At 46.7% G+C, this 14,285-nt stretch overlaps 17 non-coding genes across 17 annotated transcripts; all 17 read left to right on the top strand.

The window, feature by feature from the left end:
- Positions 1 to 367: 367 nt before the first annotated feature.
- LOC144386634 (U5 spliceosomal RNA) lies at positions 368 to 482 on the top strand. The gene has a single exon (XR_013452347.1). It is a non-coding gene; the product is annotated as a U5 spliceosomal RNA (small nuclear RNA).
- Positions 483 to 1,187: 705 nt separating this feature from the next.
- On the top strand, positions 1,188 to 1,378 carry LOC144386494 (U2 spliceosomal RNA). The gene has a single exon (XR_013452210.1). It is a non-coding gene; the product is annotated as a U2 spliceosomal RNA (small nuclear RNA).
- A 276-nt stretch (positions 1,379 to 1,654) lies between these two features.
- On the top strand, positions 1,655 to 1,818 carry LOC144386427 (U1 spliceosomal RNA). Its single transcript, XR_013452143.1, has one exon. It is a non-coding gene; the product is annotated as a U1 spliceosomal RNA (small nuclear RNA).
- Positions 1,819 to 2,260: 442 nt separating this feature from the next.
- On the top strand, positions 2,261 to 2,375 carry LOC144386633 (U5 spliceosomal RNA). Its single transcript, XR_013452346.1, has one exon. It is a non-coding gene; the product is annotated as a U5 spliceosomal RNA (small nuclear RNA).
- Positions 2,376 to 2,782: 407 nt separating this feature from the next.
- On the top strand, positions 2,783 to 2,897 carry LOC144386632 (U5 spliceosomal RNA). Its single transcript, XR_013452345.1, has one exon. It is a non-coding gene; the product is annotated as a U5 spliceosomal RNA (small nuclear RNA).
- A 705-nt stretch (positions 2,898 to 3,602) lies between these two features.
- LOC144386493 (U2 spliceosomal RNA) lies at positions 3,603 to 3,793 on the top strand. The gene has a single exon (XR_013452209.1). It is a non-coding gene; the product is annotated as a U2 spliceosomal RNA (small nuclear RNA).
- Positions 3,794 to 4,069: 276 nt separating this feature from the next.
- Positions 4,070 to 4,233, top strand: LOC144386420 (U1 spliceosomal RNA). Its single transcript, XR_013452136.1, has one exon. It is a non-coding gene; the product is annotated as a U1 spliceosomal RNA (small nuclear RNA).
- Positions 4,234 to 4,675: 442 nt separating this feature from the next.
- LOC144386631 (U5 spliceosomal RNA) lies at positions 4,676 to 4,790 on the top strand. The gene has a single exon (XR_013452344.1). It is a non-coding gene; the product is annotated as a U5 spliceosomal RNA (small nuclear RNA).
- Positions 4,791 to 5,495: 705 nt separating this feature from the next.
- On the top strand, positions 5,496 to 5,686 carry LOC144386491 (U2 spliceosomal RNA). Its single transcript, XR_013452207.1, has one exon. It is a non-coding gene; the product is annotated as a U2 spliceosomal RNA (small nuclear RNA).
- Positions 5,687 to 5,962: 276 nt separating this feature from the next.
- On the top strand, positions 5,963 to 6,126 carry LOC144386736 (U1 spliceosomal RNA). The gene has a single exon (XR_013452449.1). It is a non-coding gene; the product is annotated as a U1 spliceosomal RNA (small nuclear RNA).
- Positions 6,127 to 6,568: 442 nt separating this feature from the next.
- On the top strand, positions 6,569 to 6,683 carry LOC144386629 (U5 spliceosomal RNA). Its single transcript, XR_013452342.1, has one exon. It is a non-coding gene; the product is annotated as a U5 spliceosomal RNA (small nuclear RNA).
- Positions 6,684 to 7,762: 1,079 nt separating this feature from the next.
- Positions 7,763 to 7,953, top strand: LOC144386490 (U2 spliceosomal RNA). The gene has a single exon (XR_013452206.1). It is a non-coding gene; the product is annotated as a U2 spliceosomal RNA (small nuclear RNA).
- A 276-nt stretch (positions 7,954 to 8,229) lies between these two features.
- LOC144386725 (U1 spliceosomal RNA) lies at positions 8,230 to 8,393 on the top strand. Its single transcript, XR_013452438.1, has one exon. It is a non-coding gene; the product is annotated as a U1 spliceosomal RNA (small nuclear RNA).
- A 442-nt stretch (positions 8,394 to 8,835) lies between these two features.
- LOC144386628 (U5 spliceosomal RNA) lies at positions 8,836 to 8,950 on the top strand. Its single transcript, XR_013452341.1, has one exon. It is a non-coding gene; the product is annotated as a U5 spliceosomal RNA (small nuclear RNA).
- Positions 8,951 to 9,655: 705 nt separating this feature from the next.
- On the top strand, positions 9,656 to 9,846 carry LOC144386489 (U2 spliceosomal RNA). The gene has a single exon (XR_013452205.1). It is a non-coding gene; the product is annotated as a U2 spliceosomal RNA (small nuclear RNA).
- A 276-nt stretch (positions 9,847 to 10,122) lies between these two features.
- LOC144386624 (U1 spliceosomal RNA) lies at positions 10,123 to 10,286 on the top strand. The gene has a single exon (XR_013452337.1). It is a non-coding gene; the product is annotated as a U1 spliceosomal RNA (small nuclear RNA).
- A 442-nt stretch (positions 10,287 to 10,728) lies between these two features.
- On the top strand, positions 10,729 to 10,843 carry LOC144386627 (U5 spliceosomal RNA). The gene has a single exon (XR_013452340.1). It is a non-coding gene; the product is annotated as a U5 spliceosomal RNA (small nuclear RNA).
- Positions 10,844 to 14,285: the final 3,442 nt, after the last annotated feature.

Genomic DNA, 14,285 nt, shown 5'->3' with positions numbered 1-14,285 from the left:
GCTCCTGACAATGGAGCACAAACAAAGTTGTGTTTACTTATCACTGGAGTCACTAGTGCAGCAAGTCTCAAATCACTGTCTGAATCCAAAGTGAAATCAACCAGATTTCAGCATTAATCATCACTGCGCTGGAGTCTCCAGTGGAGCACGTCTCAAATCAGCAAATCACTGTCTGAATCCAAAGTGAAATCAAGCACATTTCAGCAGGACTTTACACTTTTGCTTGTAAACAAATCAATGAGTTTTTGATGGCTGGTGCTGGGGAATGGGTTTGGCATTGGACAACCGCAGCTCAACCAGTCCCAACCACAAGAGGGATCACTGTTGCGACTGGGATATAAGGCTGCCTGCCACCTGATTCCGCAACTGACTTTGGTTTCTCTTCAATACGCATAAGTCTTTCGCCTTTTACTAAAGACTTCCGTGGAGAGGAACAACAATGAGTTGACCATATTTTTGGCAGGCTCTGCCAATTGGCTGAGCCTCATGTACTTGTGTGAAAAGAAAAGTAGTTGGACAGAGGCTCCTGACAATGGAGCACAAACAAAGTTGTGTTTACTTATCACTGGAGTCACTAGTGCAGCAAGTCTCAAATCACTGTCTGAATCCAAAGTGAAATCAACCAGATTTCAGCAGGATTTTACAGGGATTAATGGTCACTTTACTGGAGTCTCCGGTGGAGCACGTCTCAAATCAGCAAATCACTGTCTGAATTCATTGTGAAATCAACAAGATTTTCAGCAGGAATCATCACTGGAGTCACCAGTGGAGCCTTGCAGCAAGTCTCAAATCTCTGTCTGAATCCATTGTGAAATCAACAAGATTTTCAGCAGGACTTTGCAGAGATGAATCATCACTGGAGTCACTAGTGGAGCCTTGCAGCAAGTCTCAAATCTCTGTCTGAATCCATTGTGAAATCAACAAGATTTTCAGCAGGACTTTACAGTGATTAATCATCACTGGAGTCTCTAGTGTCTGAAACAACAGTGAAATCAACCAGATTTCAGCAGGAGTTTACACTTTTGCTTGTAAACAAATCAATGATTTTAGCTTTTTTGAGGACGGGGGCAGCGTGGGGAGTGGGTTGTTAAGTAGCAAGCGACTGCTACGCCCAGTTGAAAGAACCGCACCGCGACAATTGAGATATGTGCTGGTACGTTGGGTCTGCAAACAAACAGTTTGGTGTTATCGCTTCTCGGCCTTTTGGCTAAGATCAAGTGTAGTATCTGTTCTTATCAGTTTAATATCTGATATGTCCTCTATACGAGGACTACATATTAAGCCGATTTTTAGCTCTGGGAGATGAAAAAGGGGCTTGCTCCGTTCACTCCAAGCATCGACCCGGTATTGCAGCACCTCCGGGAACGGTGCACCCTTTAAATTGTGGAAAATAAAAGAAATGGTAACCTGAATCAGTGGTGTGGTGTTGGAAATTATTTCTGCTTTGAGTAAAACAAGTCTCACCTCCACATAGTTTTTAAGACTGAGGCTTTTGGCAAGTGACTTATGCTTACTCATCAATAGTGCCTTTGTTTTGCAAGTCTCAAATCCCTGATTTTAACTTCACCGATCTGTGAGGACGGTGCCATCTGCGAACCGTCACCACAAATGCTGTGACTGGGAATACCGTCCCTGCCTCTGTCACCACCAACTCATACTTACCTGGCAGGGGAGATACCATGATCAAGAAGGTGGTTCACCCAGGGCGAGGCTCAGTCATTGCACTGCGACTGTGCTGACCACTGCGAATTCCCCAAATGTGGGAATCTCGACTGCATAATTTGTGGTAGTGGGGGACTGCGTTCGCGCTCTCCCCTGATATTGAAGTCAAAGAAAAGCCAGGTGTCCCGTTTAATCATCACTGTCTGAATCCCTAGTGAAATCAACCACATTTCAGCAGGATTTTACACGGATTAATCACCACTGCACTGGAGTCTCCGGTGGAGGGAGTCTACAATCAGCAAATCACTGTCTGAATCCAAAGTGAGATCAAGCACATTTCAGCATTAATCATCACTGCGCTGGAGTCTCCAGTGGAGCACGTCTCAAATCAGCAAATCACTGTCTGAATCCAAAGTGAAATCAAGCACATTTCAGCAGGACTTTACACTTTTGCTTGTAAACAAATCAATGAGTTTTTGATGGCTGGTGCTGGGGAATGGGTTTGGCATTGGACAACCGCAGCTCAACCAGTCCCAACCACAAGAGGGATCACTGTTGCGACTGGGATATAAGGCTGCCTGCCACCTGATTCCGCAACTGACTTTGGTTTCTCTTCAATACGCATAAGTCTTTCGCCTTTTACTAAAGACTTCCGTGGAGAGGAACAACAATGAGTTGACCATATTTTTGGCAGGCTCTGCCAATTGGCTGAGCCTCATGTACTTGTGTGAAAAGAAAAGTAGTTGGACAGAGGCTCCTGACAATGGAGCACAAACAAAGTTGTGTTTACTTATCACTGGAGTCACTAGTGCAGCAAGTCTCAAATCACTGTCTGAATCCAAAGTGAAATCAACCAGATTTCAGCATTAATCATCACTGCGCTGGAGTCTCCAGTGGAGCACGTCTCAAATCAGCAAATCACTGTCTGAATCCAAAGTGAAATCAAGCACATTTCAGCAGGACTTTACACTTTTGCTTGTAAACAAATCAATGAGTTTTTGATGGCTGGTGCTGGGGAATGGGTTTGGCATTGGACAACCGCAGCTCAACCAGTCCCAACCACAAGAGGGATCACTGTTGCGACTGGGATATAAGGCTGCCTGCCACCTGATTCCGCAACTGACTTTGGTTTCTCTTCAATACGCATAAGTCTTTCGCCTTTTACTAAAGACTTCCGTGGAGAGGAACAACAATGAGTTGACCATATTTTTGGCAGGCTCTGCCAATTGGCTGAGCCTCATGTACTTGTGTGAAAAGAAAAGTAGTTGGACAGAGGCTCCTGACAATGGAGCACAAACAAAGTTGTGTTTACTTATCACTGGAGTCACTAGTGCAGCAAGTCTCAAATCACTGTCTGAATCCAAAGTGAAATCAACCAGATTTCAGCAGGATTTTACAGGGATTAATGGTCACTTTACTGGAGTCTCCGGTGGAGCACGTCTCAAATCAGCAAATCACTGTCTGAATTCATTGTGAAATCAACAAGATTTTCAGCAGGAATCATCACTGGAGTCACCAGTGGAGCCTTGCAGCAAGTCTCAAATCTCTGTCTGAATCCATTGTGAAATCAACAAGATTTTCAGCAGGACTTTGCAGAGATGAATCATCACTGGAGTCACTAGTGGAGCCTTGCAGCAAGTCTCAAATCTCTGTCTGAATCCATTGTGAAATCAACAAGATTTTCAGCAGGACTTTACAGTGATTAATCATCACTGGAGTCTCTAGTGTCTGAAACAACAGTGAAATCAACCAGATTTCAGCAGGAGTTTACACTTTTGCTTGTAAACAAATCAATGATTTTAGCTTTTTTGAGGACGGGGGCAGCGTGGGGAGTGGGTTGTTAAGTAGCAAGCGACTGCTACGCCCAGTTGAAAGAACCGCACCGCGACAATTGAGATATGTGCTGGTACGTTGGGTCTGCAAACAAACAGTTTGGTGTTATCGCTTCTCGGCCTTTTGGCTAAGATCAAGTGTAGTATCTGTTCTTATCAGTTTAATATCTGATATGTCCTCTATACGAGGACTACATATTAAGCCGATTTTTAGCTCTGGGAGATGAAAAAGGGGCTTGCTCCGTTCACTCCAAGCATCGACCCGGTATTGCAGCACCTCCGGGAACGGTGCACCCTTTAAATTGTGGAAAATAAAAGAAATGGTAACCTGAATCAGTGGTGTGGTGTTGGAAATTATTTCTGCTTTGAGTAAAACAAGTCTCACCTCCACATAGTTTTTAAGACTGAGGCTTTTGGCAAGTGACTTATGCTTACTCATCAATAGTGCCTTTGTTTTGCAAGTCTCAAATCCCTGATTTTAACTTCACCGATCTGTGAGGACGGTGCCATCTGCGAACCGTCACCACAAATGCTGTGACTGGGAATACCGTCCCTGCCTCTGTCACCACCAACTCATACTTACCTGGCAGGGGAGATACCATGATCAAGAAGGTGGTTCACCCAGGGCGAGGCTCAGTCATTGCACTGCGACTGTGCTGACCACTGCGAATTCCCCAAATGTGGGAATCTCGACTGCATAATTTGTGGTAGTGGGGGACTGCGTTCGCGCTCTCCCCTGATATTGAAGTCAAAGAAAAGCCAGGTGTCCCGTTTAATCATCACTGTCTGAATCCCTAGTGAAATCAACCACATTTCAGCAGGATTTTACACGGATTAATCACCACTGCACTGGAGTCTCCGGTGGAGGGAGTCTACAATCAGCAAATCACTGTCTGAATCCAAAGTGAGATCAAGCACATTTCAGCATTAATCATCACTGCGCTGGAGTCTCCAGTGGAGCACGTCTCAAATCAGCAAATCACTGTCTGAATCCAAAGTGAAATCAAGCACATTTCAGCAGGACTTTACACTTTTGCTTGTAAACAAATCAATGAGTTTTTGATGGCTGGTGCTGGGGAATGGGTTTGGCATTGGACAACCGCAGCTCAACCAGTCCCAACCACAAGAGGGATCACTGTTGCGACTGGGATATAAGGCTGCCTGCCACCTGATTCCGCAACTGACTTTGGTTTCTCTTCAATACGCATAAGTCTTTCGCCTTTTACTAAAGACTTCCGTGGAGAGGAACAACAATGAGTTGACCATATTTTTGGCAGGCTCTGCCAATTGGCTGAGCCTCATGTACTTGTGTGAAAAGAAAAGTAGTTGGACAGAGGCTCCTGACAATGGAGCACAAACAAAGTTGTGTTTACTTATCACTGGAGTCACTAGTGCAGCAAGTCTCAAATCACTGTCTGAATCCAAAGTGAAATCAACCAGATTTCAGCAGGATTTTACAGGGATTAATGGTCACTTTACTGGAGTCTCCGGTGGAGCACGTCTCAAATCAGCAAATCACTGTCTGAATTCATTGTGAAATCAACAAGATTTTCAGCAGGAATCATCACTGGAGTCACTAGTGGAGCCTTGCAGCAAGTCTCAAATCTCTGTCTGAATCCATTGTGAAATCAACAAGATTTTCAGCAGGACTTTGCAGAGATGAATCATCACTGGAGTCACTAGTGGAGCCTTGCAGCAAGTCTCAAATCTCTGTCTGAATCCATTGTGAAATCAACAAGATTTTCAGCAGGACTTTACAGTGATTAATCATCACTGGAGTCTCTAGTGTCTGAAACAACAGTGAAATCAACCAGATTTCAGCAGGAGTTTACACTTTTGCTTGTAAACAAATCAATGATTTTAGCTTTTTTGAGGACGGGGGCAGCGTGGGGAGTGGGTTGTTAAGTAGCAAGCGACTGCTACGCCCAGTTGAAAGAACCGCACCGCGACAATTGAGATATGTGCTGGTACGTTGGGTCTGCAAACAAACAGTTTGGTGTTATCGCTTCTCGGCCTTTTGGCTAAGATCAAGTGTAGTATCTGTTCTTATCAGTTTAATATCTGATATGTCCTCTATACGAGGACTACATATTAAGCCGATTTTTAGCTCTGGGAGATGAAAAAGGGGCTTGCTCCGTTCACTCCAAGCATCGACCCGGTATTGCAGCACCTCCGGGAACGGTGCACCCTTTAGATTGTGGAAAATAAAAGAAATGGTAACCTGAATCAGTGGTGTGGTGTTGGAAATGATTTCTGCTTTGAGTAAAACAAGTCTCACCTCCACATAGTTTTTAAGACTGAGGCTTTTGGCAAGTGACTTATGCTTACTCATCAATAGTGCCTTTGTTTTGCAAGTCTCAAATCACTGATTTTAACTTCACCGATCTGTGAGGACGGTGCCATCTGCGAACCGTCACCACAAATGCTGTGACTGGGAATACCGTCCCTGCCTCTGTCACCACCAACTCATACTTACCTGGCAGGGGAGATACCATGATCAAGAAGGTGGTTCACCCAGGGCGAGGCTCAGTCATTGCACTGCGACTGTGCTGACCACTGCGAATTCCCCAAATGTGGGAATCTCGACTGCATAATTTGTGGTAGTGGGGGACTGCGTTCGCGCTCTCCCCTGATATTGAAGTCAAAGAAAAGCCAGGTGTCCCGTTTAATCATCACTGTCTGAATCCCTAGTGAAATCAACCACATTTCAGCAGGATTTTACACGGATTAATCACCACTGCACTGGAGTCTCCGGTGGAGGGAGTCTACAATCAGCAAATCACTGTCTGAATCCAAAGTGAGATCAAGCACATTTCAGCATTAATCATCACTGCGCTGGAGTCTCCAGTGGAGCACGTCTCAAATCAGCAAATCACTGTCTGAATCCAAAGTGAAATCAAGCACATATCAGCAGGACTTTACACTTTTGCTTGTAAACAAATCAATGAGTTTTTGATGGCTGGTGCTGGGGAATGGGTTTGGCATTGGACAACCGCAGCTCAACCAGTCCCAACCACAAGAGGGATCACTGTTGCGACTGGGATATAAGGCTGCCTGCCACCTGATTCCGCAACTGACTTTGGTTTCTCTTCAATACGCATAAGTCTTTCGCCTTTTACTAAAGACTTCCGTGGAGAGGAACAACAATGAGTTGACCATATTTTTGGCAGGCTCTGCCAATTGGCTGAGCCTCATGTACTTGTGTGAAAAGAAAAGTAGTTGGACAGAGGCTCCTGACAATGGAGCACAAACAAAGTTGTGTTTACTTATCACTGGAGTCACTAGTGCAGCAAGTCTCAAATCACTGTCTGAATCCAAAGTGAAATCAACCAGATTTCAGCAGGATTTTACAGGGATTAATGGTCACTTTACTGGAGTCTCCGGTGGAGCACGTCTCAAATCAGCAAATCACTGTCTGAATTCATTGTGAAATCAACAAGATTTTCAGCAGGAATCATCACTGGAGTCACTAGTGGAGCCTTGCAGCAAGTCTCAAATCTCTGTCTGAATCCATTGTGAAATCAACAAGATTTTCAGCAGGACTTTACAGTGATTAATCATCACTGGAGTCACTAGTGGAGCCTTGCAGCAAGTCTAAAATCCCTGTCTGAATCCATTGTGAAATCAACAAGATTTTCAGCAGGACTTTACAGTGATTAATCATCACTGGAGTCTCTAGTGTCTGAAACAACAGTGAAATCAACCAGATTTCAGCAGGATTTTACAGGGATTAATGGTCACTTTACTGGAGTCTCCGGTGGAGCACGTCTCAAATCAGCAAATCACTGTCTGAATTCATTGTGAAATCAACAAGATTTTCAGCAGGAATCATCACTGGAGTCACTAGTGGAGCCTTGCAGCAAGTCTCAAATCTCTGTCTGAATCCATTGTGAAATCAACAAGATTTTCAGCAGGACTTTGCAGAGATGAATCATCACTGGAGTCACTAGTGGAGCCTTGCAGCAAGTCTCAAATCTCTGTCTGAATCCATTGTGAAATCAACAAGATTTTCAGCAGGACTTTACAGTGATTAATCATCACTGGAGTCTCTAGTGTCTGAAACAACAGTGAAATCAACCAGATTTCAGCAGGAGTTTACACTTTTGCTTGTAAACAAATCAATGATTTTAGCTTTTTTGAGGACGGGGGCAGCGTGGGGAGTGGGTTGTTAAGTAGCAAGCGACTGCTACGCCCAGTTGAAAGAACCGCACCGCGACAATTGAGATATGTGCTGGTACGTTGGGTCTGCAAACAAACAGTTTGGTGTTATCGCTTCTCGGCCTTTTGGCTAAGATCAAGTGTAGTATCTGTTCTTATCAGTTTAATATCTGATATGTCCTCTATACGAGGACTACATATTAAGCCGATTTTTAGCTCTGGGAGATGAAAAAGGGGCTTGCTCCGTTCACTCCAAGCATCGACCCGGTATTGCAGCACCTCCGGGAACGGTGCACCCTTTAAATTGTGGAAAATAAAAGAAATGGTAACCTGAATCAGTGGTGTGGTGTTGGAAATGATTTCTGCTTTGAGTAAAACAAGTCTCACCTCCACATAGTTTTTAAGACTGAGGCTTTTGGCAAGTGACTTATGCTTACTCATCAATAGTGCCTTTGTTTTGCAAGTCTCAAATCCCTGATTTTAACTTCACCGATCTGTGAGGACGGTGCCATCTGCGAACCGTCACCACAAATGCTGTGACTGGGAATACCGTCCCTGCCTCTGTCACCACCAACTCATACTTACCTGGCAGGGGAGATACCATGATCAAGAAGGTGGTTCACCCAGGGCGAGGCTCAGTCATTGCACTGCGACTGTGCTGACCACTGCGAATTCCCCAAATGTGGGAATCTCGACTGCATAATTTGTGGTAGTGGGGGACTGCGTTCGCGCTCTCCCCTGATATTGAAGTCAAAGAAAAGCCAGGTGTCCCGTTTAATCATCACTGTCTGAATCCCTAGTGAAATCAACCACATTTCAGCAGGATTTTACACGGATTAATCACCACTGCACTGGAGTCTCCGGTGGAGGGAGTCTACAATCAGCAAATCACTGTCTGAATCCAAAGTGAGATCAAGCACATTTCAGCATTAATCATCACTGCGCTGGAGTCTCCAGTGGAGCACGTCTCAAATCAGCAAATCACTGTCTGAATCCAAAGTGAAATCAAGCACATTTCAGCAGGACTTTACACTTTTGCTTGTAAACAAATCAATGAGTTTTTGATGGCTGGTGCTGGGGAATGGGTTTGGCATTGGACAACCGCAGCTCAACCAGTCCCAACCACAAGAGGGATCACTGTTGCGACTGGGATATAAGGCTGCCTGCCACCTGATTCCGCAACTGACTTTGGTTTCTCTTCAATACGCATAAGTCTTTCGCCTTTTACTAAAGACTTCCGTGGAGAGGAACAACAATGAGTTGACCATATTTTTGGCAGGCTCTGCCAATTGGCTGAGCCTCATGTACTTGTGTGAAAAGAAAAGTAGTTGGACAGAGGCTCCTGACAATGGAGCACAAACAAAGTTGTGTTTACTTATCACTGGAGTCACTAGTGCAGCAAGTCTCAAATCACTGTCTGAATCCAAAGTGAAATCAACCAGATTTCAGCAGGATTTTACAGGGATTAATGGTCACTTTACTGGAGTCTCCGGTGGAGCACGTCTCAAATCAGCAAATCACTGTCTGAATTCATTGTGAAATCAACAAGATTTTCAGCAGGAATCATCACTGGAGTCACTAGTGGAGCCTTGCAGCAAGTCTCAAATCTCTGTCTGAATCCATTGTGAAATCAACAAGATTTTCAGCAGGACTTTGCAGAGATGAATCATCACTGGAGTCACTAGTGGAGCCTTGCAGCAAGTCTCAAATCTCTGTCTGAATCCATTGTGAAATCAACAAGATTTTCAGCAGGACTTTACAGTGATTAATCATCACTGGAGTCTCTAGTGTCTGAAACAACAGTGAAATCAACCAGATTTCAGCAGGAGTTTACACTTTTGCTTGTAAACAAATCAATGATTTTAGCTTTTTTGAGGACGGGGGCAGCGTGGGGAGTGGGTTGTTAAGTAGCAAGCGACTGCTACGCCCAGTTGAAAGAACCGCACCGCGACAATTGAGATATGTGCTGGTACGTTGGGTCTGCAAACAAACAGTTTGGTGTTATCGCTTCTCGGCCTTTTGGCTAAGATCAAGTGTAGTATCTGTTCTTATCAGTTTAATATCTGATATGTCCTCTATACGAGGACTACATATTAAGCCGATTTTTAGCTCTGGGAGATGAAAAAGGGGCTTGCTCCGTTCACTCCAAGCATCGACCCGGTATTGCAGCACCTCCGGGAACGGTGCACCCTTTAAATTGTGGAAAATAAAAGAAATGGTAACCTGAATCAGTGGTGTGGTGTTGGAAATGATTTCTGCTTTGAGTAAAACAAGTCTCACCTCCACATAGTTTTTAAGACTGAGGCTTTTGGCAAGTGACTTATGCTTACTCATCAATAGTGCCTTTGTTTTGCAAGTCTCAAATCCCTGATTTTAACTTCACCGATCTGTGAGGACGGTGCCATCTGCGAACCGTCACCACAAATGCTGTGACTGGGAATACCGTCCCTGCCTCTGTCACCACCAACTCATACTTACCTGGCAGGGGAGATACCATGATCAAGAAGGTGGTTCACCCAGGGCGAGGCTCAGTCATTGCACTGCGACTGTGCTGACCACTGCGAATTCCCCAAATGTGGGAATCTCGACTGCATAATTTGTGGTAGTGGGGGACTGCGTTCGCGCTCTCCCCTGATATTGAAGTCAAAGAAAAACCAGGTGTCCCGTTTAATCATCACTGTCTGAATCCCTAGTGAAATCAACCACATTTCAGCAGGATTTTACACGGATTAATCACCACTGCACTGGAGTCTCCGGTGGAGGGAGTCTACAATCAGCAAATCACTGTCTGAATCCAAAGTGAGATCAAGCACATTTCAGCATTAATCATCACTGCGCTGGAGTCTCCAGTGGAGCACGTCTCAAATCAGCAAATCACTGTCTGAATCCAAAGTGAAATCAAGCACATTTCAGCAGGACTTTACACTTTTGCTTGTAAACAAATCAATGAGTTTTTGATGGCTGGTGCTGGGGAATGGGTTTGGCATTGGACAACCGCAGCTCAACCAGTCCCAACCACAAGAGGGATCACTGTTGCGACTGGGATATAAGGCTGCCTGCCACCTGATTCCGCAACTGACTTTGGTTTCTCTTCAATACGCATAAGTCTTTCGCCTTTTACTAAAGACTTCCGTGGAGAGGAACAACAATGAGTTGACCATATTTTTGGCAGGCTCTGCCAATTGGCTGAGCCTCATGTACTTGTGTGAAAAGAAAAGTAGTTGGACAGAGGCTCCTGACAATGGAGCACAAACAAAGTTGTGTTTACTTATCACTGGAGTCACTAGTGCAGCAAGTCTCAAATCACTGTCTGAATCCAAAGTGAAATCAACCAGATTTCAGCAGGATTTTACAGGGATTAATGGTCACTTTACTGGAGTCTCCGGTGGAGCACGTCTCAAATCAGCAAATCACTGTCTGAATTCATTGTGAAATCAACAAGATTTTCAGCAGGAATCATCACTGGAGTCACTAGTGGAGCCTTGCAGCAAGTCTCAAATCTCTGTCTGAATCCATTGTGAAATCAACAAGATTTTCAGCAGGACTTTACAGTGATTAATCATCACTGGAGTCTCTAGTGTCTGAAACAACAGTGAAATCAACCAGATTTCAGCAGGAGTTTACACTTTTGCTTGTAAACAAATCAATGATTTTAGCTTTTTTGAGGACGGGGGCAGCGTGGGGAGTGGGTTGTTAAGTAGCAAGCGACTGCTACGCCCAGTTGAAAGAACCGCACCGCGACAATTGAGATATGTGCTGGTACGTTGGGTCTGCAAACAAACAGTTTGGTGTTATCGCTTCTCGGCCTTTTGGCTAAGATCAAGTGTAGTGGTTGTTGCTAAAGCTGTGCGGTGTATGGAGCTTGGTGGATAAAGTTGCTGGAGTCCCGTCCTCACACAGGCTATCATGTCTGCAGGACTTAGGAACTCGGTGCGATTCACTTGGAAGGTTAAAGAAGATGAGAAACATGGGAAGAGGGAATGGTTCGTGCGTACGGTCGTGGTGGGAGCACTGAAGATTGACCCCGCCCACGTATACTGCCTGCAGTGGAATGCAGCAGGAGGTGGTTTTGACCTCACTCTACACAGCCAAGCAGTGTATGAGAGAGTGATGGAGACAGCGAGGGAAAAGGCGGAAGAAGAGCCCTTTTCAAAGTTTCGGGTGGAGGCTCTTTGCAAGAGGAACTTGAAGATTGTGACGGTCCACATGTACAACCCATACGTGGGGGACGAGACGGTCATATCCTGGTTGTCGAGGTATGGGAAGGTGGAGTCGGCGGTGAGATACCTGAGGGACAGTTTCGGCATCTGGTCAGGGCGGAGACAATTCAAAGTTCTCCTCGAGGACAACCCCGGCGGAGGCGGTGGGCTGCGGCATCCTCCAGCCTACTTCAGCATTGGTGAGGACAGGGGTTTCCTCTTTTACTCCGGCCAGCCCAGTTTCTGCAGGCAATGCCGCAGCTTTGGGCACATGGCGACGGACTGCACCGAAGGGCGATGCCGGAACTGTGGTGGAAGGGGACACAGCGTGGCCACGTGTGGGGCCCCAAAGACGTGCCATGGATGCGGAGGAGAGGGGCACATTGTCCGCGACTGCGCAACTACAACCCGTAGCTACGCAGAGGTAGCAGTGCAGGGGGAGGTCTCTGTCCTCACCCCGTTGGAGGAGGCACTACAGTCGCTCTCTGGAGAGGAGGGAAGGGCTGCTGCACGGGACGAGTCTGCGACTGACCACATCGGCGCAAACGAAACGGAGGAGCGGATGGACACACAAGTGGTTGTGAGCCTGGGAGACTCTCTGCCACTGGTGGGGTCCTGGGCAGACTGTGTGATCAGCTCGGAGGAGGAGGACACCAGGAAAGAGACAATCCAGGGGGTCAGGAAGAGGAGCAGTTCATCCAGGGGTGAGCAGGCTGAGTCTTCGGCAGAAGCAACCGAGGCTGGACCACAGGTGCACAGGTCGAGAAGGAGGAAGAAGAAGCTGGCAGACGGCCGTGCGATGGGGGAGAGCCGGGAACCCCCAGGATCCGAGTCGGAGGGTAGGAGCCAACAGGCTTCTGTGGAGATTTCATCGGGTGGTGCAGGAATGGAGAAAACCGGGGGGACTCCGCGGAGGGAGCCGCCCCAGGACGTTTCTCAAAGCCCGTTACTGCAGGAATATGTTGCCAACAATGATCAACTGGAAGATGGTTGCTTGCCAACAGCGAGCAACCATGGGACAGAGGGTAAAGGGGGGGGGGCACATTTGTGAAGTATTGAATGGCCTTGTTTTCAGTGGTGACCATAAATGTCAGGGGTATGAGAAATATTGTGAAAAGGGCGAGTGTTTTCCAATACCTGTTACAGACGCCCCTACATGTTTGCTTTCTGCAGGAAGTGCATCTAAAGGATGGTGGGGATGTCAGGGAGTTTTCGGAGGGCTGGCTCAAGGGTGAGTCGAGATGGGGAGTAGGGGGGGTACACTCCTCAGGGGTGGGAATCCTGTTTGGAAATAAAGATTTCCAGGTCCGGGACAGCTTCTCAGTAGTGCAGGGGAGGGTACTGGTGGTGGATGCATTATGGAGGGGGGTTTTCTTTAGATTTATCAATGTATATGCACCAGCGGAGCCGAAAGGACGTAAGGCCCTTTTTATTGCACTTAAGGAGGTGTGTGTCACGAATAAGGTGGTGGTTCTAGGGGGGGATTTCAACGTCTCTTTGGAGGGGACAGGGGATTTCAGTCGGCCGTATTTGGAAGAGGTGGTGCAGGCTTTCATGCTGAAGGATGGGTACAGGGCAGTCGAGCCGGCAAGGGAGGGCACCACTTGGTCGAATACACGGGGTTCCCGTAGTCGGATTGATTTTGTTTTTGTGCCTGCTGTGGCTGCTGTACGGAGGGCCGTTGTGGGACCAGTGTGGTTCTCAGACCACAACCAACTTGAGGTGGCCTTTTCGGTGGCGGCCCCAATTTTTGGAAGGGGTTACTGGAAGTTGAATTGTGGGGTTTTGGAGGAGGAGGCTTTCCGTAGAGCCTTCACTTTACACTATGAAGGGTGGGTCTCACTGAAGCCTTTTTTTGACAATATTGTGGAGTGGTGGGAATATGTGAAGGTAAACGCCAGGGAGTTGACTGTGGGATATTGTTCACAACGAGCGAGGGAGGAGAAGGGGGGGTTTAGGAGGCTCCAAAGGGAGCTGCAGGCTATGATGGAGGCGGAGAACAAGGGGGAAAGAAGGGATAAGCAGAGGGAGAGGGAGGTGAGGGAGAATTTGGGCCTATACTTTAAAGGAAAAGCTGATGGGTTACTGAGGAGATGTGGGAGGGAATCCATCAATGTAGCAGAGACCTGTTCGCCCATGTTTTTTAAACAGGTGAGGGCTGCCCGGGCAAGAGCGTGCATTCCGGGGCTACGGGGGAAGGATGGTGACCTTGTCTCAGATCCGGAGGGGATGGTTGGGGTTGCCTCCAATTTTTTTGGGGACGCCATGGGGCCACAAGAGGTGGAAGAACCGGAGGAAGGAGGTTTTTTGAAGGGGCTTGAGGCTAGGGTGCCAAGGGAAGTGGTGGAGGCCCTAGAACGCCCGGTGGGTCTCGCAGAGTTGGAGGGAGCTATGAAAGGTTTGGGAGGGGGAAAGGTGCCGGGGATTGATGGGT

This window comes from Gasterosteus aculeatus, chromosome 13 (assembly GCF_964276395.1).
Source record: "Gasterosteus aculeatus chromosome 13, fGasAcu3.hap1.1, whole genome shotgun sequence".
Taxonomy (NCBI): domain Eukaryota; kingdom Metazoa; phylum Chordata; class Actinopteri; order Perciformes; family Gasterosteidae; genus Gasterosteus; species Gasterosteus aculeatus.
Note: the sequence above shows the minus strand (reverse complement) of the source record. Positions and strands in the feature narration are given on the sequence as shown.